Raw genomic sequence first — 25,847 nt, forward strand, 5'->3', positions numbered from 1 at the left:
GAGACACAATGAGATGTCAAGTATCCAAATCCCTTCTTCTCTCAGTTCCGTGGAGGATCATCCACCCCAGCAAGCTCTGCAGAAAGATTAATGAGAGGGGCAGAGTGCAAGCATAGAGTAGAATATAGTTTTCTCACAAAAATGGGGACTTCAACAGTCCTGCTGGGCCACCACAATCAGGCCTTTTCAGGAAGGAATGTGATTTATAATGAATGATGTCCATAAACCCAATGAATTTGCTACTTCAGATGTTCCCACTGATTTACATTTGGAACCTCAGTGGTAGCTAGCAAGACTGGCAGGTTAACAAAGTGGCATATTTTGTGAGGAGCAGCAGTCACACTCACAGTGCCTATGGGAAGCATAGCTGTCATGGCAATAAAATGATTAGTATACAGAGGAACAGAAGGGCACTCACTAGCCTGTTTTTAATCTTTTAAATAATTCCTGCTTGTGAAGGTTAAAGGGATTGGCAGCATGAGACACTAGAGCTTTGTAGACATCCAGTTCCCTTTCTTTCTATAATTTTTGTTCTTTGCTCACCTGATAAGATTTCTTTTGGAGGGTCAGGAGATCTTGGCAAAAGGCAATGAGAAATGGATTCACTGTAATCTCAGTAGGTTTCATCATTTAGGGAGGCTACCACTAATTACGAAGGGAAATGAGAAGGCAAGAAAAAGATTCAAAGGCAGCCCTGACAATTATGTCCAATAAAAGCTTTTAGCAAATGATTACATCTGTACACTGTGCCCAATTCATTGCTGACCCAAGGCCTGGGAGTATTATGAAGATTTGTTTGATATATTTGTTAGTACAAAACCCTCTTCCTTGGGAAAATGTAGGAGCTAATCACAAACTGGATCAATTTACAACTTTTGGGGTGGCTGGGGAGGGGAGATTGCCAAGTAGTTTAGCAAGGTACAAGCATCATCTTCACCTTCTACTGAGGTAAAAGCAAATCCTTTTAACATCATTTTGCTTTCCAAGATAATACAATATTTTTATTACTGAAATCCATTGTGGAAAGGAAAAAACAATAACAACAAAAAGAATCTCAAACAAGAAAACAAAACAAAACAAACAAACAAAACAAACACCACCAACAACAAAAAAATACACCAGGTCCACAATTCTGAGCAGCTTATATGTTTTTCATCAGTAGGTTTGCATTATTCATATCTAGAACTCCGAAGAAATACAGACTCAGATTCATCTGGATATTTACACCTTAGCTGCTGACTCCAGGGTGCCTTTCTGGTCAATGTAGAGAAACAGGCACATTCAGGATATGATTCATCTTGCTTTAAATAGAATTACAAAATGGGTCAGATAAATCACACCTATTGTCTTTTCCCAGGACTCTAAAGAGATCTAGAGACAAACACCAGAAAATAGATCATGCCATCATAAAATCGTTACTTTTGACATTCTCCTATCTAGAATGGGATGAGTGCTCAAAACAAGGAGAGCCTTTTGGTGAATGCACTTCTACCTTGAAAACAAGAGATCAAGGTTCCAGTCTTTGTTTCAGATCCAGTACAATTTTGGGTTTGTTTTCTGAAGAGAAATGGCATAGACCAATTTGAATTGGGCAGGTTACTTTCCCTTTGCCTCCTTCATTTTTTCAAGAATAAGCTAAAAGTTTTAACTCGTCTTAATGTAAAACAGTATTCATCAGAATGCCAGTTTGCAGTAGAATTGAATTATTGTTTTCTATTAACACTAAAAATGCTTCTTGATTAAATGCACAAAAGATTCATAGAGTTTGGAAGGTTTTATCTACCAGTGAAATTTGGTGGGTTTATGCAGGAGCTGTTTACAGAGAGGAACATGAAAACTGTTTAACAATCCTCCAAGACACTCCAGAAAAGTGCAGAGTAGATCCTGATAAAGTGAATGTTTCAGCTACCTAAAATTAACTCTGTATTTGATTCTTGAGTTTCTTGTATTTCTACCTTAGTTCTTATGAAGAAAAATAAAATAATAATAAAAAAATAATCCAGAGGTCCTAAGGCACTGTAAGTAATTAGTAGTCCTCCTATTCCACCATATCCATTGATGCAGTTTTCAGAGGCCTTGACTTGTTTCAATATCAGCTCAGAAAGAAGAGAAAGAACTGTATATTAGAAGTATAGATATGAATCAAGTAAAGGCTTTTTGCCTCAGAAAACTTGGGAATACATTTGGGAACACAGCTTATGGTCTCAGATTTTGATAACTCTGGATGATCAAGCAGCAGCCTCAGCCAGCTTTTCAAATACCAATGTTCAAATACCTAACGTCAACAAATCATATTCATAAATAATTAGCAAAGGATCAAGATCATGAATTTTTATTATTTGAAAAGGAATTTAACTAATATAACCAGACAGAAACAATATTTATAAGAACAATTTTTCTTTCCCATCTTCAGCTTTCTTTTTCTTTAACCATCTGTAAATAATTTTAACAAGGAAAGGTCTGCACAAAAGTATAAACACAGAGGCAAGTTCATTTTCTATGGATCAGACTTTACTTAAACTTGGGGGTGAGGTTGAAATAATATCATATTAGGATGTTTGGATTTGGTCAGGAACAGAGTGCTTTGAACTGCAATTTTGAACCTGAAGCTGGTTCAGCTTTTTGTGAGATTCATCTCCAGTTAAGACCCATACCTATGTAAGCACAGTGGATAGGTAACCCTTAATATGGAATTCCTTCTCTACTGAATGAATATAACACAAGTCTAACAAGTCACACAATTTGGAGGAATTCTTTTTCTTTATTTATTTGTTTGTTTGTTTGTTTTGATTAGGACCTCAGAAGATAGCTATATTTTCTGGATGAAGCAAGAGATGATATCTGACAAAAAAAAAGTTTTCAAAAGTTTGAAAGAGATTCTGGCCAGCTTGTTCTTGTTCTTGTTCTTCTTCTTTTGTTTTTAACTTGGAAAGGAGTTTAAGTAGTTAGACTTTTGACTCTGAATAGGCACATCATGGCCATAATAAAATATCAATTGAATTGGGTGGGGGAAAGAGATACAAAACTGCACAGAGCAAGGGCTGAAAACCTAGAACTATAACTCTCCAGTCATTTATTGCCTCAATGAAATGCAGTTTAATGGCAAAATAAAATGGTAAAGACAGTGGGACAATAATATTTTTTCTCTCTTATGCATGGATAAGGTCTCGTATGGTTTGAGAGAAGATACGGCCTGGAGGGTGTGTTAAACACTAAATGAGCTCAACTCTGTTCAAATCAGAGATGAGCAAACTGAGGCGACACTTGCTAGAAGTCTGCCAGAGTGAAAAACAATAATCCATTTTCAATCACAGGTAGAAGACAAGTAAAGAACTTACACTGCAGCACATTAAAATTTTTAAAGTAAAGATAATGAACTGATGAAATAAATAAATTGCCTAGGGACTTTGCAGTGTCCATTGGTCCTTGAAGAATAAACTGGATAAACATCTGCCAGGAGTCATTTAGGTAGAACTGATCCTACCCATGGGGACATTTAGTATTTCTGAATCGCAACTTTCTACTTTCAATCACAATGGAAGAACATTTTTTAGTTTCTTATGCCTGTTTTACATTTTTTCCTACACCAGGTGTCTGTGAAGAGGGGTCCTTGCTGTGAGAAACAGCCCCATTTGAATAGATAGAATGTGGTTACCCAAGGAAAATCAGTTCTTCTAGAGCCTTTATCAATCAGTCCTGTTTTAATGACCCTTGTGCTCAGCCTGACTTGGCCGTGGCAATGAAGAGCCCCCAGGACCTGGAGCATGGAGCTCCTGGAAGCTCAGGCCCTTGCTCATACATCCATGCACAGGCACACAGTCTATCTACCATAGCTGATTTAATTGAAAAGGGGCTTTGTTGCTCTCCTCCTACGATTAATTCAGAAATGTGAAAATAAACATATGGATGGTGGGTCTGACTTTCATTTACACTAATAGATTTGATACCACTTTCTTTCTAAAACATAGACTTTTAAAGGGGATTTGCTGTCTTTTTATATTGACGAAGTGGGGAAATTGGCCATGATGCAAACAGGAATTGAGACCGTTGAGTACTTGGACTAGGTTCTTATTTTCACAGTAATGTCTTTCTACTGCTCTGGTGTTATAAGGGGTTTTAAGGCGATTATTAATAAAGTGTAATTGCACTTCACAACACTCTGCTCACACAAAGAAGTCTTAAAGGAATCTCAGTGTAAATGAGAATCTTGCCAATTATAGCTTAACCACATTGGCTTAATTGTAATATGGTTCTTCAGAAACATTTTAATCTTTTCATAAATGCAGAGGAATTGATGGTTAAAATAGGATTTTAAATTTCTCTTAGCAGCATGGTAGAAACAGTGTTGAATGAAGAGTCCCTACACTGGAACCCTACATTTCCTGGCTTTATGTAGCCCACTGGTGAGCATCTAATACTGAATCTTTTTTTTCTCCTCTGTGTTTTGCCTTTAGGGGAGAAAGAGTGTTCTAGCATTAGTTACTAAGCTTTGAAATTGCTACAACCTGTTTTTTGAGGTTAACAGTCTGATCCCAGACCACTCTGGTTGTTCTCACACTTGCCGTGTTTGAAATTGTTCACTCAGAAGCCAAGATGGAAAATGATTAATATGATAATCATTTAAAGAAAAGACTCACCCGCTGTGCCAAAGATGGGGTACTGTGCATATGAAGGGAACGCAGGCTCCCTATCATGGCTGTAGAGAAACGGTGAAGCCCAAGGAAGGAGAGAAATAGTGGTTTGTGTAATCATGGATAACCTGGACCATTTGCTCTCTCTGAATCTGCAAGCTACTACACCAGTACTGTCTTATTTCTGTATCCCTGTGATAGAGGTTCTTATCCAGATTTTGGACTGTGCCCAGAATTTGAATTATACGGTATTAGTACAATTTCTGACAGAATAGGAGAGGTGAGAACTTCCAAAACAGAAACAGTTTTTGTCCTTTTGTTTTCCAATCAAAAAAGTGTCTCTTGGTTCAAATGAGACCAACTTCTCCTCATTCAACTCCTTGCTTCTCAGGTTGCTTTGTCTCTGCAAAATCACCTTCCTCTAATGGTTCTACCACTATGACAAGCAGAAGATGAGATGGGATGCAAAGTGGCTCTGATATCTATTGGAAATGAATACAGGGAATGAAATGAAATCAAAAGAAAACAACATGAATGCAAATAGGCTGCAGTCTGAGTTCAGCAATTTCTTCCCTGTATAGAAGACTTTCACTAACAATTCTATCATCATTAATTAGAGGAGGACATTTGCAAACATGGGTATGCAACAGCAATTATAAATGGATACTGCTCTTTTGCTCCTTAAATGACAATTTATGCAAAGAGTACTATCTGATAATGGAAAAGAAGATAAAACATGCACGACCCTTCACACAGATGAACAGCTCTTTGCTTCAAGTCTGAAAACCCTAATTCAGTTTGATTATTTTCTTATGTGGATTCATATTAACCAATTCAGATAACTTCTGGATTTGGCCCCAAGAAAGAAAAGTAACATAAGCAGAGATGAGCATTTATTGGATTGTCCTAGAGAAAGTTCATCCTAGAAAGTCAAAGGAAACTCTAATTGTGAGCCTGGTTCTCACTGACTCTTTACAATATAAAAAGTGGGGGGGAGATGTTCAAAGACATAAACACCAATTAGACATCCAGCTGCCATTAAGAGTCATCAAGAGTCAGATACCTGGCTACCATTTTTGCCTTTGAAAATATCTTCCTACATCAATTACATTTATTCACACTTTTATTCCCACTTCAGAACTGCAGCACACAGCCAGAGTGGTGTAAAATATCCTAAAGAAATAGAGCGCCAGTCTGCATAGGGAAACGGAGAGCAAACAGTAATCTATAAAGCTCACACAGCCAAGAAGTGACTAGATAACTAGGGCGTAGTATGGAAAACAGCAGTAAATAAACGAGCAGAAGAAAGGAATGTGCAGAAGTGGAGAGAAGGTAAAGATGAACTGGAGAGTCTTTTGAGCTGGAAATGAGTGTGAGTACCCAATGGGTGACAGCAAGGAAGAGAAAAGGGATGCTAGTGGTGAGAAGAATGGATAGGTGATTTCAAATGGCTGCAGATACAGCAGGGAAAATCACAAAGCTCTTGCTGCAGACGGGGCACAGCAGGAAGGACTTGCCTGGGAATGCACATGATGAGAACCAGCTGTTGGACCCCAAACTGAAACCACAACCAGAAGCAATAGCCCCAATCTTCCTGCTCTACCATTCCTCCCAGCAAGGGAACAAGAAGAACAAACTATTGATGCTGTGAGCTTCAGCTCCTAGAGACAGAGCAGGGTGCTAGATAAGGAAATGTTCCATGTGAAGCATCCTTTCCAAGTTCTGCCCTCCCAACACTATACTTTGTGTCTGGTCACCCAAAACATCCATTTCTTTTTCTTTCCTTTTCATTGATTCTAATGTTTCCTTCTTTATCATTTCAGCATCAGAAATGAAGATATGGTAATCATGTATCTTTTGTTCCATAGAGTCTGCAAAGTCTTCCCATGATCCCACAGACACTCTGTTAAGAATGAAAACCCCAGTGGGCTGGTGTCTTATCCAACTGATAAAATGTTTACCTCCAAAATATACTTACATGTAAAAAGACATGCAAGTCCATGCACACAGTGTTTTAATTGCCTGCTCTTATTTGGCAATCCCAACACTATTTTAAACTTAATGAATTCTGAGAGCAAAATTTTGTATTTCTTGGTATTTTTCAGAGATGCCACTCCCAGAGATTGTGTAGAAAGTCAAAGGGGCTTTTCCTGAAAATTCTAAAGTTGCAAGAAAAAAAACTCAAACAACAAAAAGGAGGATCTTCTGCTTGGACTGTAAGAAAAACAGAGGATTTTGATTGTTCAAAGAGGGCATTTTTGAAGGAAAAGCCCAATATATCAGTTATTTTTTTATGTTGTAATCCACATTCTGAGTACAACTTCCAAAGCAAATTATTTTCAATAACACTATTGATAAACTGGGGCAACTCAGCAAATCAATCAAATTAAGCCAAAGTTCTTGAAAAGTAAAACTGGGTCCTAGAAACAACAACTCAAGGCTAATAAATAATTATCCCATCCCTCTCTTCTGGCAATCCTTCCTCTTTCAATATATTGAAGCTCTAATTGTGTAGTAATACATATTTTTATCACAATAGCACATACCTGTGGCAGCGCTCCAGCTGAGTTCAGAGACCTCTACAGAGAATGAGGCAGCCTCTGTATTTAGGGTAAGTCTGAATACATGAAAGTACAGGAAGGATAATCTCCCATCTGTGTGTATTACCTCATTCCTTGTATGCACTGTGCCAACACAAAGAGAACTTGAATGATTTCACTTTGTGTTTCCCTCATTAGGACTGCATCATCAACCATATTATGAGATAATCATATATAACAAACCAAGTGGATCTAAATCAAGGAAGAATGTCAATACATTTTCAGCTGAGATTTGGGGAAAAATGTTATCTGAGAGATGACATTTGACACTTTTGTTACAAGATTTGAAAACCTTGTTCATGTAACAGGTAAGGGCTGCTGAGTATCAGGAAGGCTGTTTGTGTCAGAGAAGGCGGTGCTCACACCATCAGTGCTCAGACTGTGAGAATAAAGGAGGAAAATGAACAGAGACCAGTTCACAACTTGCTATAGACATAATAGAATAACTGGACATATAAGTGAGACCTCAGACTGAAGCCACCACTTTTTATAAAAAGTACATATAGAGTTATTTTGCAACCAAGACAAACAAATGTGGAAACAATGGTTTAACAACTAAGCAATTCCCATACTGCTGTGGAACAAAACCATCAGTAAACACTTCTGTCTTCTATGTCCTTTTGGAGGAACATCTGGATTCAACCCAGGGTAGGTTGTCTTTTTTTTAGGGATATGGTTTAGTGGGTACTGTTAGTGTTAGGTTAGAGGTTGGACTCGATGATCTTGAGGTCTCTTCCAACCTAGAAATTCTGTGATTCTGTGATTCTGTGATTCTTTCACAAGAGAAAGGATTTATGAGAAACCACAGAATGCGGTGGTATAGACTGGATAAGAAAATGGCAAGGGTCACATCCTGTCCAGTAAAATGCCTGAAATTAGTTGCTGAACTACTGGCTGCCATGCTGGGGGCATTTAAAAGAACTTCAGTTCTTCACATGTGTGCTTCAGAGGTGATAATACAGATGGCTGCTGGACTAGGATCCTTCATTGCTCCTCTAACAATTAGAAGTAATAAAGTATGTGATTAAAACAAATCTTAAAATATTGTAACTGAAGTGTTCAGAACTATAACACTTCATGTGCTGTGCAACAAGGGCTGCCTATCTAACTGAAATGTAGCAGCACGCCTCTGCAACATTTTCAGAAAAAAATATTCACTCATTGTTAAGTCAATGATTTGCCCAACTATCCTAAAATGCCCTTGTATTTTCTTCTAGAACTGAGTATACCTTAGACCATGTCTCACCACTTATAACAAACTTCCAGAACACTATAGATTTTCTATGTCTTATATCTGAAGTACTTGAAACCACTAATTTCACACCTTTTTTATGCAAAGCCATATATAATCTCCTTTTTCATTTAAAAGTTGGCTCAGATCAATTCAAATCTTTCAACAACAGACGGCAAAACCAAGAGAACTACTCAAACCATAGGCAGTGTGCTAGACAGAATAAAAAGCTCTCTTTTAATCTTTGTAGGTACTGTTGAAATCTTTAAATGGATAATTAGTATAGATTCTTCTCTTTCTTTCTGACTGTATGTTGAAGATTTGAGGAAAGTGTATGCATTTTTCTCATAGTTTCTAACCAGCACATAAATGTTATACATTTGCAGCAACTGTTTATGCAAGGTAGAGGTCCAGCAATATTTTAGAAGTAGCATTTGCAAATTAAATCCACTGTAATACAATGTAGTAACCTTCTGAGGTTATCGTTCCAAGCATAAAAGCATTTTGAAAACAAGTATTATATTATAAATCATTTATATGGGTACTTCTAGTAATATGAAGAGTGGAACACAAGAAAGAGGGACATATTTCAGAAAGACTCTAATCTGGTTTTACATTAGAGGTACAAGAATAGAAAGTGAATAGCCATCTATTCCAAAAACAGGAATGGCAGTACATTTCTTACTATGTTTGGAGACAAGACTGGCATGAACTTAATTGCTTGCAGGCTTTATTTACTTATTTATTTTTATTTACAGTAATGGGGTTAAGAGATGCTTTTTAGTACAGTTCCAGCTGAAAAATGTCTGGAAATCACTGTTTGAGACACATTATATAACAGAGGCTCTTGATATACTTAATCTCTTTTCTACACTACACCTGTCCCAGCATTTTTTGGTAGAAGTAAAACTCACAATTTGCTGGAAATTACATTAATCCTTCCAGTTCTACAGAAGTTGTTCATAGGCAACTTTTAAGCACCCCAGCAATAAGAGTGACAGAATGACTAGTGGGTTTCCAAATGTATGCAAACAGCCATTTCCCCAGAATGGCTATGCCAGCTGATATAACTTCTCTGTCACACAAAATGAACTGGTCAGGGCTGGACAGGATCCCATTTCTTTCATTCCAGCTGGCAGCCCTCCCTGAAATCAGCCTCGACATAAGTCTTTCATATCTCTCAGAAATGTTGCCAACCAGCCACAAAGAGTGGCACCAGCATATGCACAGAAAGGCTCCTGCATGCATGTAAATACAGGACACAATCCATATACACCAGCCTGATACCTTCTTAAGGAGGACTCCTGCTTATTTCACCCACTGTTAAGTTTCTCCTTCCCCTCCCAGCCAGGCTTCAAAAGACTGAGATGCTATGACAAGACTAATCTTCCAACAAAACTTGATGATTTAAAAGGGCAAACTCAGGGGGAATCCATCCTCTATGTAAGCTCCATCTTGGCTGCTTGCCCAGCCAGCTTATTCTAATTATCAAGAGGTATGAAAAACAATAGATTCTCTTCATCACTAAATCAGTCTGATCAGCAAAGGCTTCTCTTAGTAGTGAGTGACTGTAGTTATCTCTGCTTTGAAGAATAATCGTATGAGAGATATATTTCATATGCCAACATGATAGCACCCCCATAGCTAAGCTGATGAGACTTGTCAGCACCCCAGCACTCAGCGGAAGATGGAATTTCGTGCACTTTTGCAGCAGAGAAATAATCTTGAGGGGGTGGGTAGGGCACTGGTATCGCAGGGAGAAAACAGCTAGCTCAGAATAGCTGTCGCATCTATAAGCTTTAACAAGTAAATCTCAAATATCCACTCTACTGACTCAGACATAGGACTTCTCTGTATCTCTTTTTCCATATATCATGAGGTACCAGGGTCAGGTCATATTTAAGCCTGAGCTACATTTCCAGCATCTTAAACTCAACTGTCCTTTTCAGATATTTACATAAAACATTTCAGATGCTACCCAGAGCTACTGGGATCCATGCAGGTCAGGTCAGGGAGGCGGTTAATCACCTAGTTTTACTTACCAAAAAAAAAAAAAAAAAAAAAAGTGTGAGAGATTGAATATGTCTCATGGCTTCATGGATATAGATATGTGTCTAGACCCTGACATTATTATTGCCATTCTTGACTTCACCCTTGCCTGCTATGCAGGACCCTTATGTGAATGTGTTATCTGGAACAGGAGCTTTCCAATAAAATGTCTAGTTTTATTATGGTTATTTCAGACATTCCCAAGCATTTGGTTTGGGCTTACAGTTCAGGGTTATTTCCAATATCTTTTGATGGTCATTGAATACCTGTTCCCACTCCCTCCCACATACACTCACTGACAATTAGACATCAATAACTGAAGCAAGCAAACATGGAGGGTAGTTGAGGGTGCAGAACTTCAGCTGGGAAATGAATAGTACTGAAACAGCAGCCCTGTCCCCAATGTTTTTTTATACAGCATGGGATGGGACACTGACCCTATTTCAGTCATGTTATCAGTCTCCTCTCTGAGCATGTTTTTTCTTTTTCTCATATCCAGTAGTCCACTTTGCACCTGCTCCAGTTTGAATACAACCTCCTTGAATGTGAATAAGCAGAACTGTGCAAGGCACATCATACACGATCATAGCAGAGCTGGGATGGGCTAATGCTTGCTGATGGTTATGGAAATATTTCTTCTGGTACACTTTTGCTGTTTCACAGTTGTAACACATCAATATGATTGTGATTGATGTGATGTGATATGATTGTGACTGTTTGTGATATATTTGACCTGTGATTCATTAATTCATGTTTTTTGTTTCATGGCTCTTTCATGAAATAAGATTTTGTCTACAGAAATCTTACCGTTGCCTTTGCCAGTGAATGAACTGCATTTTCAAGTGAAAATCCTACCAACTCATCTACTTTATTCTTTGTGCTGAAGTTAGTTTGAACACTCATTAACAAATTTGCCAAATTTAGTTAGTCAAAACCAACTTTAGTGGCAAAAGATACTAGGCTCTAAGACTAGTATCAAAACAGATCTTTGTTGAGCTTTCTGCTAACTTCCTCTAGTTTGGTAGTTCTCTTTTAAGGATCACATGCTGTTGCCTCCATTTTAACTTGTTCTTAATTAAGGTTTAGTTAAAGTTAAAGTTCAAGGTTTGTACAGAATTTGTGTTCTCTCTGGTTTATTTATTACTCCTTAATGAATGCTTTACATTGATCCAGATGAATTGGTTCTACAATATATTATTTTTTTAGAAAACTGATTACTTTATGAAAAATGAGACTGGGTTAATACACATCAATGTACTTTTCTCAGCCCTACATAATATTTTCTTCTACTTCCATGGTCTTATCTGTATTTAATTATTGTTTGATTTAAATTTTATTCTTAGAGCTTTTCATAATATTGACCTCAGATTAACAAATCCATCATCCCAGGCTCTTTTTAATCGACTTTACTAAATTCAGGTACCATATCAGCTACTCTGCAAGAAGATAGTACTGTTTGAGACTGGTGGTTAACTACAGTCTCACTTTTAACTTTTACAATACTCAGAAGATTCAGTACCCTCTAACATGAGTGCTCAGCAATATTTGAAGTGTTCTTCTATTAGGGCTGTGACTGTTTCCCACCCTTGCTTCCATGAGTCTCGTTTCTTTCCCAATTTTAGCTCATGCTCACTTTTGGTCATGCAATGTTGCTAGTCTCCTCACAATGTTTCAGTTACCACTTGCAGGAAACCCAAGGCAACAGGAAGACTGAATCTTAACAACCCAGGCCCATTTTACAGACTGTTCAAGTATTTCCTGATATATCTTGCAAGGATTTTATCAGGTATCCTTACATTGCCACATTTACTTGTGTTAGAGAAATAAACAGACAGACACTGCACATTAGATAATTAGATAAAAAATATAAGATTATTTTGAATTATTTTTCACTGTTTTTGTCAACTGAGGCTTTTTTCCATTCCATATAGACCCATTGGCTGCCTATTTCTTTCTGATATTATCCATCTGAGACTTCTGGCCTTTTGTAAAGTATGCCAGCTATGAAGTAGGGACCTCTGTCCCCACCATATTGTTCAATAAGTCTGAATGACCCTTTTTCTATTCAGGATACTGTGACCTAATTTCAAGTGAGTAAAACATACATTTAGACCAGTTTTCTACAGGATTGTGGGAGATACTTCCTGCCCTCTCTTCTCCCAGATTTCTTGCCTTAACTCTAAAGTATTGTTATAACAGACCCCACAGTGTCTTCATTGTAATAAACAGACTGAGCAAAGAAGTAAGATTTCTATGGTCTGAAAAGCATTGGTAGACCTTTGGTGAACTACATAACTGTGTCACTTTATTATCCAGGCAACTGGTTGCTGCAAGGACTCCAGCAATCTTAATGCTCTTGAATTTTTTTAACTTGATTTACTCAAAAGACTGGAGAAGAAGTATATAAAAATGAAAGGAAAACAGTTCTTTCTAACATTCTAACCAATTTTTTTTGTCTGAAAACATAAAAGGTTTAAGTTTCACACTTTGAAGGGCTTGTCAATGTAAGAAAGCTATACTAAAATAGGTCTATATTAATAACTGTCTTCATAAACAATTGGCCATGATAATATCTTTCTGTATTTTTGTTTGTTTGTTTGTTTGTTTTGTTTGTTTTGTTTATTTTGTTTTGTTTTGTTTTGTTTTTCTCCTCATGTTACTTTGGAAGTGTTGTAATTTAAAGCAAGAAAAGGAGACAGAAAGAAAACTTTTATTCTGGCGTAAAATGCTTGTAAGTACAACCTGTAAAATTATCCCTAGTGTCACTCACACTTGGATGATTATCCAAACCAAACAGTAAATTATTTTATTTTCAAGGATCTGTATTGTCTGCTGAGTATATCCTTTTAGCTTCTTCTCACATCTGCTTGTTCTTTCCATGTCTGGGATATAGCCTTGCCCAACCAGTAGGAAAAACAAGATTAGGGTCAGAGTCATCTGCCATAGCCCTTACCCTAAGCTAGGGCTGTTCTGAGAGGAAACCGACTTTATTTATGCAATGTGTTTTATTTATAGAGTACCTACATTTGAAACAAAACCATTTGGAAGAAATAGCTAGAAGAAAGTGTGTGTCCTCCCTTAACCCTGTCACTCAACATTGCAGTAGTGCCTTTCTCTTGAAACAACAGCTCATGTACTTCAGCCAAGGTGGCATGAGAGCCTTCTCAGAAATCAGAGGAGTACCACTTCAGTTAAACATGTGCTGCAGCTTCCTCTTGGCTGAGGGCAATCAAGGTTTCATTGCCTGCTTCACCCAGGATATTCTGGCAACACTCGAATTCTCATAATTCAAGAGGAAAATGTGACCATTAAGCATGTTGTGTTTACCTCATGGGACCTACCTCCACCAACAAGAAAACATGTTATCTCCTCTCCTGGCTGAATGTGTAAGCCCCATTTGAACAGAAATATAGGCAAGGAAAACCTGCAACAGCCTCCATATCCATGATCTGTAATTAACCATTGCTCCAAACTTGCACCACAGAGGTGCTATTGAAGTCACTGACTTCAGCTGTTTCCAAGGATATGTAAGATCTTAAATGCATCCATATATCTTTATTGATTCTAATCAATTAAAAAAAAATACTATAAGGGAAGAGTTTGGTTTGGTATCAACTATGTATAAACATGATTTTATATGCCACTTATTTATAAAACTCTTTACAAATTGATACTGTGAAGTACTTTTTCAGAGTTAGAGAAACTGAGACATAGGAATGATTTGCCCAAGATCACAAAGGAAGTTGTGGAAGGATGTATATTTATACACACAGCTCTAGACTTGACTTCGAACACAGTACCTTGTCATATGAATGCTTCAGGCTCTTTCCTTTTGAGCAAGTGCCTGTAGTTAATCTGCTCTTCATTTACCAATGCTCTGAGTACTATGAAAGGATGTGGGAGGAATCAGATTGTGTTTTCACCCTGAAATTTCAAAAGGTATCATTTGTACACTGGGACCTGTGCATATTTTAAGTCTCTTATGTAAACAGAAATTACACACAATGTTACCTTTCATAAATTTTTATTGTAAAATTTTATACCACATACTGTCTTTCTGAATGTATTTGAAGCTGTTTGATCTAAAAATTTCCCTCATCAGGGAGGATAATACGGCCTGTCAAAGACATAAGGGTAAACAATCCTTTTGAAGATATTTTCCTGAAGAGTGCATTGATTTTAAAGACATTCTGTGCTTGAAAAGTTTTAAGTTTGGCTCCAACAAGATGTTACATCACTCCAGCTTGTGATGTCAGCTTCTGCTTTGTTGTGAGACTATATTTTCACATTGGTGGACTATAATATTGTAAGGAATGTTTCAGCAGTTCTTGTCAATAGAGAGCTTGAAGAATAAACTTTGAGTCTCTGATATCTGTGGGGGGGGGGGGGGTCAGAATAACTGCTAACTATCGACTAGTGACTATTGCGTGGGACACTACGTAAGCCTCTGATATCCAGCCAAGAGATAAAGGAGAAGGGTAAAGCTGAAGGATGACTAAAAGAAAAAGCTTGCATGGGACGCTGTGCAAGTCTCTGACATCTGGCCAAGATGAACAAAGGAGGACAAGGAAAAAGCCTGGGAGGAAGACTTCAGCACAAGAGACCCCCAGAGAGACCACCAGAGACTGATATGCATGTGCCAGTGAGAGGGTTCGGATTCCGGGAACTAATTATAATTACCCTGCCTTTTCCAGAAGTAGTAATGAATACGTATTAGCCTAGGAGTAGAAAACACAGCTGTCTGATGTTACTTGTGTGCGTCTTGGTGGAGCAGAGACTCCCGGCGCACCCAGTGCTGTTTACTTACCTCTATTCCTTTAATAAAGTGTAAACTGTAATTGCAATCCTATTTGGGACTCAGTCATTTATTACACTCCCCTGGCACAACTTTAGCCCATTTCTCCTCGTCCTGTCACCAAGCACGTGGGAGAATAGAACAACCCCCATGTCACTACAGCTTCCTTTAAGGTACCAGTAGAGTGTGATAAGGTCACCCCTGAACCTCCTTTTCTCCAGGCTGAACAAGCCCAGCTCCCTCAGCTGCTGGAGAACAGACTTGTTCTCCAGACCCCTCACCAGCTTTGTTGCCCTTCTCTGGACTATCTCAAGCACCTCCATGTCCTTCCTGCAGTGATGGGCCCAAAACTGAACACAGTACTTGAGGTGCAGCCTCACCAGAGCTGAGTACAGGGGGACAATCACTTCCCTAGACCTGATGGCCACACTGCTTCTTATGCAAGCCAGGATGCTGTTGGCACCTGAGCACACTGCTGGCTCATATTCAGCCCATTATCAACCAATACTCCTAGGTCCTTCTCTGTCAGGCAGCTTTCTAACCACTCAACCATATTCAGACTTCCAGTACTAGGGGAACACTTTGACTTCAGCCTGAAAGCCACGTGTACGGAAGCTCCCCCAAGCCATCCAATCTTCTCCCTGCGACCTGCCAGAAAACAGCTGTCCTGGTTTCAGCTAGGATAGAGTTAATTTTCCTCCTAGGAGCTGGTAGGGTGCTATGCCCGCCCTTTTTTCCAAAGATTATAAACCCTCTTTTTTCACCTAAGGTCAAGCTGCAACTCTATTTTGAGCCAGGCCGGTCTTCTTCCACACCGGCTCATCTTTGGGCACATGGGGACAGACCGCTCCTGCGCCATTAAGATTTCCTTCTTGAAGAGCGCCCAGCCTTTCTGGACTCCTCTGCCTTTCAGAACCGCCTCCCAAGGGACTCTACCAACCAGTGTCCTGAGCAGCTCAAAGTCAGCCCTCCAGAAGTCCAATACAGCGGTTTTACTGGTCTCCTTCCTGGCCTCACCAAGAATAGAGAACTCCACCATTTCGTGGTCACTCTGCCCAAGACAGCTTCCAACCACCACATCTCCCACCAGTCTTTCTCTGTTTGTGAAGAGAAGGTCTAGCGGGGCACCACCCCTGGTAGGCTCACTAACCAGCTGCGTCAGGAAGCTATCTTCCACACTCTCCAGAAACCTCCTAGACTGCTTTCTCTGAGCTGTGTTGTGCTTCCAGGATATGTCAGGGAAGTTGAAGTCCCCCACGAGAACAAGCACCAACGATTTCGCAACTTCTGTCAGCTGCCTGTAGAACTCCTATAGCCGTTCGTTCGCTCAAGGCTTGTTGGAGCTGTGCCGGGGGAACAATGGCAAGGCCAGGGGATAAGGCAATGGCCCAGCTGAAGTGCATCTACACCAATGCACACAGCATGGGTAACAACCAGGAGGAGCTGGAAGCCATCGTGCAGCAGGCAGGCTATGACTTGGTTGCCATCATGGAGACATGGTGGGACGACTCTCATGACTGGAGTGCTGCAATGGCTGGCTATAAGCTCTTCAGAAGGGACAGGCAGCACAGAAGGGGTGGTGGTGTGGCTCTCTATATTAGAGAATCTTTCGATGTTGTGGAACTCGAGGCTGGGAATGACAAGGTTGAGTCCCATTGGGTTAGGATCAGTGGGAATGCCAACAAGGCTAGCGTCCTGGTTGGGGTCTGTTATAGACCACCAAACCAGGATGACAGATGAGGAGTTCTACCATCTCTGTGAAATTGTTCTGAAGATGCTTTGAGCTATTAACATCAGCGGTGACAATTCAGAACTGGAAAACACTGGTGGTGCTACTTCCCCGTGAAATTGTTCGGCAGCCGGTCAAATTCAGAAGCCGGCAGGTGAGTGTTCCTGGGTTAAAAATTTTATTTGGGTTGGGGAAGGTCCCCAGTCCCATCCCAAGCAAGTTGCTCCAATACCTTTCTATGGACAGAGGTGAGGCTTACTTGTAGTATCCTGGATCTTTCTTCCTACCCTTCTTGAAGACAGGGGTGATATTGGCTATCCTACTGTCTTATTGGCTTTATCCTCCTTATTTGGAGAGTTGTAGTAGACTCCCACCACTGTGTCTCCCATAGCAGCGACCCTTTAATTTTTACTGACAAGCTGTCCACCTGTCCATCACCCTCCCCCTGCTGGGTCTTTGTAGAGTCTAATTGCTCTCTCACATAAAGGGTAATCCCACCCTTTTGCTTCCCCAGCTTGTCTTTCCTAAAGAGGACTCAGCCCTCAATGACAGCGTTCCAGTCATGTGAGCTGTCCCACCACATCTCAGTGATTGCAATGAGATCGTGGCCCTGCAACTGAATACAGATCTCAATGTAAGAAGAAGATACTGGACAGGGGATCAGGAATGTTACCTTCTCTGAGGAGCCCTCAGGCCAGTTCCTTCTCTGTTGTTGTTGTTTTCTTTGTTTTCTTTTTCTGTACAGTCTTAAAATGAAGGCCCCATTTTCTGGCCTTTGGCAGATTGTACGTATGCCAGAACACTTCACATTATGTAGATCATAGTTGTCTGAAATGATATCATACCTATAGTGTGCTGCAGACTGAAACGTAGCCTGTGCCTCAGGTATCGTTTTATGCCTTTGCTTTTGTTACTACGTCCTGGTAAGTCTTCAAAAGGGAAATGAAATTATCCTACCCAGAAGAAACACCGTCCAGAAGACACCTGAGTTGTTAGGGCCTGAATTCTTACTGAAACCAAAGGCAGGGATCTTACTAATCTGAAGAAAGAGGCTTTAATCTCTCCTGGTTTATTTACTCCTGAAGGAGTGTGAAAGAGACATGTCCTTGTATGTGAAGAGGAGGTGAAGGAACAGCTAATGCAAGAAACACAAAAATCCATTGTGCCAGACTAATAGGTTGGCTCTGAGCAATCGCATGATTGATAGTCTTTGTCTTGTGGTATGTGAACTATGAGTGAGAAGACGCATAACTGGATTCTGATATAGACTCTACAGCCTTGTTTCAAATGTCTGGGGTGTAAAACGTTATCAAATTTTCAGTAACCTCTCTCAAAGTACTAACCTTCAAGTAGCTCTCTGAGGACCTTATATGCTAGGTCCTCTGCCTCTTTCCATATGTCTGTAATGACAATACTGTGTTCGACATCTTCTGTTTGTTTTCCTTGCAAGTAGTTTAAAACTGATGCTTATCACTTCTCCCATCTCTTGAGAATCCTCTTCAAAATGCAAGTCTTGACTGTGCATGCAGATGAACCTAGGCATGATGTCTTGCCAATGACAATGCTGAATTAAGTGCAAGTGGGTAAAACCTCAGACATTTAAGGAACTGTCTCTTCCACTACTTCCATGGTTGTATCAGCCACAGTGCAGCACCTGGCTAGTGCTACGACCAGCAAGCTCCAGAGAAGATATTAAATCACTTGTTTAGCACCTGATGCCTGAACATTTCCCTGGGAATGAGATCTGTCCTGTGGGCTGCCAGCTGTGTTATATTACACATCTTTCAAATCTTAAAATGTCCAGATGCATGTACATACCTGCTTCACTGAGCACCCACACTGCTTCCATCACTGGAGATTTAAAAAATATATCTCATAAAGCAGCAATTTACAATAAATCATCAAGAACTGTATACAATGAGGTGCAAATTAGTATCCTGTTAAAGTAAGGAGGCCTGGTGACAGAATGAACATAAATGCTTATAGTACGCATCAGAGAAGGGCTCCTTCAGAAATATGAACTTTTCTCAACTTCAAATGCAACTTATTTTTAAATTTATAAATCTTTTATTAACTGTTTTTTGTTTGTTTGCTTGTTCATATGTTTGTTTGGTATTTGTATTTTATGTGCTTTTTTCATTCCTGACTTGGGATAAGTGTGCGTCTGAGGGAGCTAAAAAACAGCAAATGAAAGTGTCTGAATGGAGCATGAAGTTTGCCTGGGTGCAGGTAACAGAATCTGAAATGTCCTCAGGAAGATCAGTTCTACTGTTCCTGAAGGGCTGGGTGAATGTGTGAGCAAGTAAATATGTAACACTGTGGGGAGGAAAGCTGCATAAGAAACTGAGGAATTTTCTCAGAAAGAAAGTTCCATGCCCCAGTTTTCCCGTTTCCAGTGTTAAGGATTGCCAAAGCACGTCTGTGTGCTATATAGAGTTTGTACTGCTTGCACTTCACACATTAGGAGAGATGCACTGAAACTCACTTCTGCATAAGTACCTAAGGTGCTTGTTGAGTAGACCATAATCTACTTCTCATTTTGGCAGTCTATGAGACTTCTCTGACAGCTCCGAAAACAGATCTCATGCCTGGCTTATTAGCAGAGCCAAAAGCAACAGCTAGATCTTACAGCTGATTTCATAGCAAAGCCATCTTGTGTCACTTAATCTTTAAACATGACTCAACTAGGATTTTCAGTCCCCCAGGAAAATGGCTTGTTCTTACATCTAGCACTACCAAGTACATTGTTCACAGGCTCATGAGAAAAATATAAGCACTGAAAAAAACAAAAACAAAAAACAACAACAAAAAACCACTTCTATCTATCATGTGTTAACAAGTCCAGCTCCTTACTGTCTAGTGTTCAATTACTGATGTGTTTCTTGAGAGCAACCATGTCCTCCCTCAGCATTCATTTTGCTAAGCTAGAAAATACCTTCCTGCTAAGTCTCTTCTCACCAGTTAAATTCATGATTCTCCTATCCTTTTTTCCCTGCAGCTGTTCCCATTTCCACGCATACTTCCTTTACGTGACAAACTGGACCTATACTCAGGCATCCCATTTTAGTCTGCTAGCTGCCCTGCAAACTGATGTCTGCAACCCCCTCTCCCTATTGAAAACACCTTATCTCATGCATTCTAGGCTGACATTTGCTTTTTTTAAGTTCATATCACATTGATTATGGATAGAAAAATTTAAAATGACTAACTATATGTGAATATGTTTCTCATTTTGAGTGCATGGTCCTGAATTTATAGAATTTCCTGTTCACATTGAACGTGTCCCATTGCATTTTGTATTATTTGCCAATTTCAATTGCTTCTGGCCTGTTGCTGATCCTTTTTTCCTTTTTCTTTTTATCCTGTGAAATTTCAGTCCTTTCCTCTGCTGCTGATGCTGCTCAACCATGTATTATCTGCACATATCATTAGTATACAAGATTATTACAAAACTACTAATTAATGAGTGGTCACAAGATCAATTCCAAGGGAATTCCACCACTAACTGCCTCCAGCTGAATGCTTCGTCATCCAGCACAGCCTGTTTTCACAGCAGAACATTGGCTTAAGCATGCATTTTAATGGCACAGAATATTCTGTCAGTCAAGTCCTCTGTGTGGTCACAGTAATTAGGACCTCTTGGATACCAAGCACCTCCTTACCGGCTACAGTGCAACTCCCACTGCCATCAAAAGACAGTGAAAGCTGTAGGCAACAGAGCATCTCTCAGAAATTTAGCGTTATTCAGGCTCTACCTGCAAGCAAGACAATGTTTCTTGTAGTTTCTATTTGTTCATACCAGGGCTATGTCTGCAACTGCTTCAGCTCAGTGGGACTGATCCTGACCTGCACCATCTTTGGTCAGTCATCATCCCCATGTGGGGATGTCTAGATGTGCCCCGGCTGTCCTCCATGTGCCCTGGCTGGGGTGGTGGGATGTACCCTGCATGGCAAGGCCCTACCCTCACACCCCAGAAAAATCCCCACAGCTCCTGCTCCACAGTCCTCAGGGAACTGTTGGTCCATGCAGTGTCCTGGAAATGACCAGAGTTAAGATGCAGCTATTTGGTGCCAATTGCTTTGCTCATTTCTGTCACAACTCTTGTCTTCATCCACACATGTTTTTCATAGTTCTAGCATTGTATAACCATTTTTATTACCCACATGTCTGCATACCATTTAAGCAGGGGTTATGAACAGAACCATCTGCATTTCTGCATGCTACATTGAATGCCAGCTGGGGTTTTGAATCAAAAAGATGTTTTTTATTGGAACCAGGTCTTTTACTCATTTTATCTGTTCTGCATTCATATACATAAGAATATACTATAAAATTTTCCTGTTAGTATTTAAGATAACTTGAGCTACACTGAAATTCTGCAGTAGAGGAACTGTGAAATTCCTCCTGCAGGGAAGAAATTTCCATTCTGCAGGGAAGAAATTAATAATAATAGTAATCAATAATTGTGACATTTAAATTTGTCTGCAAATCTGGTAGAATACCATCATGGTTCCTGTAGTGCAGCTGAAGGTACTGCAATACTTTTTGTCTTACACCAAGCTTACTACTAGTTTATTTCCTTTGAGGAGTGAGTTCAAAATATATATGTCCATTTGCAAATATAAGTTAAAAGATGGTTTGCAAATATAAGCTAACTGCTGATTACTAGCTTATTCAACGGTATATAAGACAGCCACTTCAGATGTCATACATTCATTAATGAGCAGGAGAGGAAAAAAATCCTGGAAAAGGGTTTTGTAGTTATCTACTGTCCTGGTTTCAGTTAGAACAGAATTAATTTTCTTCCTAGTAGCTGGTGGAATGCTGTGTTTTGGCTTAGGATGAGAAGAGTGCTGATAACACCCCGATGTTTTAATTGTTGCAGAGCAGTGCTTATACTAAGCCAAGGACATCTCAGCCTTTTGCTCTGTCCTGCCAACAGGCAGGCTGGGGGTGCAGTAAGAGCTGGGAGGGGACAGACCTGGGACAGGTGACCCAAACTAGCCAAAGGGGTATTCCATACCATCTGACGTCATGCTAAACAATATATAGGGGTGGTTAGCCAGGGGGAGGGGGCCGGATTGCTCGGGGTTAGGCTGGGCATCGGTCAGCGGGTGGTGAGCAATTGCATTGTGCATCACTTGTTTGTACATATTAGTAGTAGTAGTACTATTGTCATCATTGTATTATTATTATTATTATTATTATTATTGTTGTTGTTGTTGTTATTATTATTATTATTTTCCTGTCTTATTAAACTGTCTTTATCTCAACTCACGGGCTTCACTTTCCATTTCTCTCCCCCGTCCCAGAGAGGGAGGGGGGAGGGTGAGCGAACGGCTGTGTGGTGTTTAGCTGCCGGCCGGGTTAAACCACGACATCTATGAATGTGTCATGAATCATATGAATGTATGGCAATCAGTGCAAAAGCCCTTTTTAACGTACAATGTTGCATAACCAGGAAAAGTTGGTAAATCACAAGCCAGAGCAACAACCTGTTGCTCTAAATCTCTTTTCTTTATACTTCACATTACATTGGGTAGCCTCAATTAATGCTTCATTAGAGGATGTACACATATATCTTTGGGAGCATGAAGCAGGACACTAATAAAACTCATCTCTAACTTCACTAAAATAAAATGGGCTATTTCTCCCAGCAGATGGCTTCGCAGAGAGACAAGGAATCTGTTCTGTTCAGTACAGCAGTTGACTTTAGGGACATGATCAGTATGCATCCTACCCTTGCTCTGCCATTCAGAGTCCAGACTCCTTAGACCATGCAATGCCCTCCTGAAGAAGGAAAATAAGCGTAAAGTGTCAGTAATGGTCTCCTGATTGTCCCTGAGACATGGCTCCATCATTGTTCACCCTATTATTTTCTCAGAGATCTAAAGGTATGAGGGTAAAATCAAAGCCACTGCAGAGCCAAATGCAGCAGCACACTTTTTACGTTTTTTTTTTTTTTTTTTTTAAATGAGCATGCTCATATAATTGTTCAGTCATTTTGCTTTCCAGCTGTATAAAAACAAACAAACAAACAAAAAACTAGACAACAACAACACTTCTTTTCCCCTTTTATTATATTTTTATTATTTATTTTGTATTCCATATAGAGTAGAGACATGGGTGCTCGGGGTATAGACTGTGTTAGAATTGGGAAGCTAACATAATACTAATATAGTAAAATCATGTGACATTGTTAGTGTTACTATTAAATATTTGCAGTAAATAAGGTACTCAGTAACAACTAGTCAAAGCAGGAGGGAAGTATTTTTCTGTTATCTTTTTCTTATCATTTAAATAATCTATCTGTCTCAAAATGAGAAAGAAAGAGTTCTTTTCTACCTTGAAAACAATTTACAACAGTCATTCTTCAGCCTTGCTCCAAGACTTATTTAAGGATGAAATTCTGAAAATACTCATGTATTGTATCTATTTGCTCACATAAGTAAAACTTCATTGATATTTGTGGAATAATATGATTGTATAAAATTAATCTACTTATCTATCTATATTCAGAATGGAATATTAAGTGGATAATCTTATTACAGTTGAGTAAATCAGTCCTACGAAATATTTTTCTGATTTATTTTGCTATTTTTTCTGCCTCAGTACTGAGAAGCCCATTCCTCAAGTTTATTGTTGCTTGACGCAGAATACAAACAGTGAACAAGTCTTGAAAGCCAATTCTGCAGTTATTTAACTTTACATTTTTTGAGTGGGTTGCTGACAGCTTGTTAAGTTCAGCATCAGAATAAGACTTCAGAGTCCTAGCCTGAAGCTGCTGCTAAGTGACTCATTAAGAATATTTAACAGTCAGAATTTAGACTGTTCTTTACATTTGATATAAATCACATGATTTTTTTTTTTTCAACAAACACAAGTATATTCCTAAGTCTACAACCCATAATTGCAAATACAAAATTCACTTTCTGAGTATATTTTGTTTTGAAATATCCAACACAGTCCACCTGAATGTGAAATTCACCCTGTAAATTTGCTCAGATACAACTTGCTTGATATGAAAATCCTTGTCCAGCTCTGGAACAGTGTCCATGAGAAATAATAGAGGAATGAATAATCTTTTGCTGTAATTGCCAAGAAGAATCATGGTGACTCAAAGTAGAGCCAGCTTAATGTCCTTTCAGCAAAAATAAATAAATAAATAAATAAATTTAATTTTGGACTAAAATATCTTGACTCAGAAAGGACTAACTCTTTATTCTTGACTTTTCCAAATTGGGATTTTTCTAATATTAATTTTTAGGAAATTATTTGCCCAGGCACAAGAATAGCAGAAGCAATTGAGATATTGATGAAAAGCAGAATAATACACAAGGGAAACCTCGCATGTAAGCAAACTTAAATGATGATGGTTTCTAAATTAGCTATCACCGTTCAGAAAATATTTGATGGTTCTCTGAGAATACTAGCACAATGTTCTGCAATGATCATAAAGGCTAATATAATGCTAGAAGTTATTAGGGATTGGATAGAGAATAAAACAGAAAATATCTTTGCACCACTGCATAAAATCACAGCATACCCACATCTTGAAAACTGTCCAATTCAATCCACTTGACAACAGTACAGTGGAGTTCCAAAGTCACGAGAAGAGTGATTAGAAATACAGAACAGTTACCACCAGCATGCAGCTCTTCATTTTGGAAAAGAAAATTTCAGACTAAAAGAAATCATCAAAGAGGTCTATACAATCTTATCCAGAATCAGTCTGACAAATGAGCAGAAACGACAAGCTATTTTAAGTGAATATGAGAACTATAAGAACCCCAATGCTTTTAACAGGAACAGCAAGCAAATAAAACTACTTTTAACACAACTTGCAAGTAAATTGCAAAACTAACTATTGCAAGATATAGAGGTGAGTGAAAGTTTAAATATATTCAAAATTGTCCTACGTATCTCCTGGAGATAGCTCCACTGGTGTGGTGTAAAACATAATGGAAGTAATGCAATATCTAGCTTTTGTCATTTCTAGGGAAGCTGCCTTGGGACACCACTTAAGAGACACCCTATCTATTCCCTGTTTTTTACATTCACCTTAAGTATTTGCCACTGATCCATGTAGTAAGGAATATTTGGAGCTGAATAGACTTTTAATGTGACCCAGAACTCCCAGAGATGTCACTTCCTAGAGCCTCAAGAAATACAGGTAAGTTCCTTGGGGTTTTTTGTTTGGTTGGTTTGTTTTATTTTGTTTTGTTTTGGGGTATTTTATTTTTATTTTTGAACCCTAACAAATTAGTCTCTTTACTACTAATATACTTGTTATACTAATTCAGTGTTCTCTTTTATGATGACAGCAAACTAACAACAAGTACTTCTTATTGACAACATTTTCAAACCCTGCAGTAGTAAAACAATATCCTAAAACTTGGCAATAAAACTCAGCAATAACTTTGCTGAATATTGTGTGCCTAAAACTGCTAATACAATGGGCTTAATAATTACCACTCATGTTTTGCAATAGTTAGGTCCTGGAGCCAAGCTTCACATAGGTATTTCAACAGGACTTTTTTAATATAGTCGTCTTTGCAGAGTGAGTTTTTATTTTTTAACAATGTTTGGAGTCTCTAGGTAGAATTCCCTACTTTGTGTGACTGTAAATTTAAGCAATGGCTTATATTATTTGCTCTCTCTTAACTCTCTCTGCTCTTTCAGCTAGACTGCTGAAATCAGCAAATTCTGAATATTCCAGTGTGCTATGAGGTAACTTTTTTCTCTTGTTCTTTACTCAGTGCCTGTGAATCAGATACTCAGATGGAGTAAACATTTCACTCATATCTGTGA

At 38.9% G+C, this 25,847-nt stretch overlaps 1 long non-coding RNA gene across 3 annotated transcripts in view; it reads left to right on the forward strand.

The window, feature by feature from the left end:
• Positions 1-24,642: 24,642 nt before the first annotated feature.
• LOC140002142 (uncharacterized) overlaps positions 24,643-25,847 on the forward strand; it is a 29,654-nt gene continuing 28,449 nt past the window's right edge. For all 3 annotated transcript variants that reach the window (XR_011808175.1, XR_011808174.1, XR_011808173.1), the window contains exons 1-2: positions 24,643-24,918; positions 25,036-25,209. This is a non-coding gene — a long non-coding RNA (uncharacterized lncRNA). The remainder of the gene's footprint in view (positions 24,919-25,035; positions 25,210-25,847) is intronic.

Source organism: Anas platyrhynchos, chromosome 3 (assembly GCF_047663525.1).
Source record: "Anas platyrhynchos isolate ZD024472 breed Pekin duck chromosome 3, IASCAAS_PekinDuck_T2T, whole genome shotgun sequence".
NCBI classification, from domain to species: domain Eukaryota; kingdom Metazoa; phylum Chordata; class Aves; order Anseriformes; family Anatidae; genus Anas; species Anas platyrhynchos.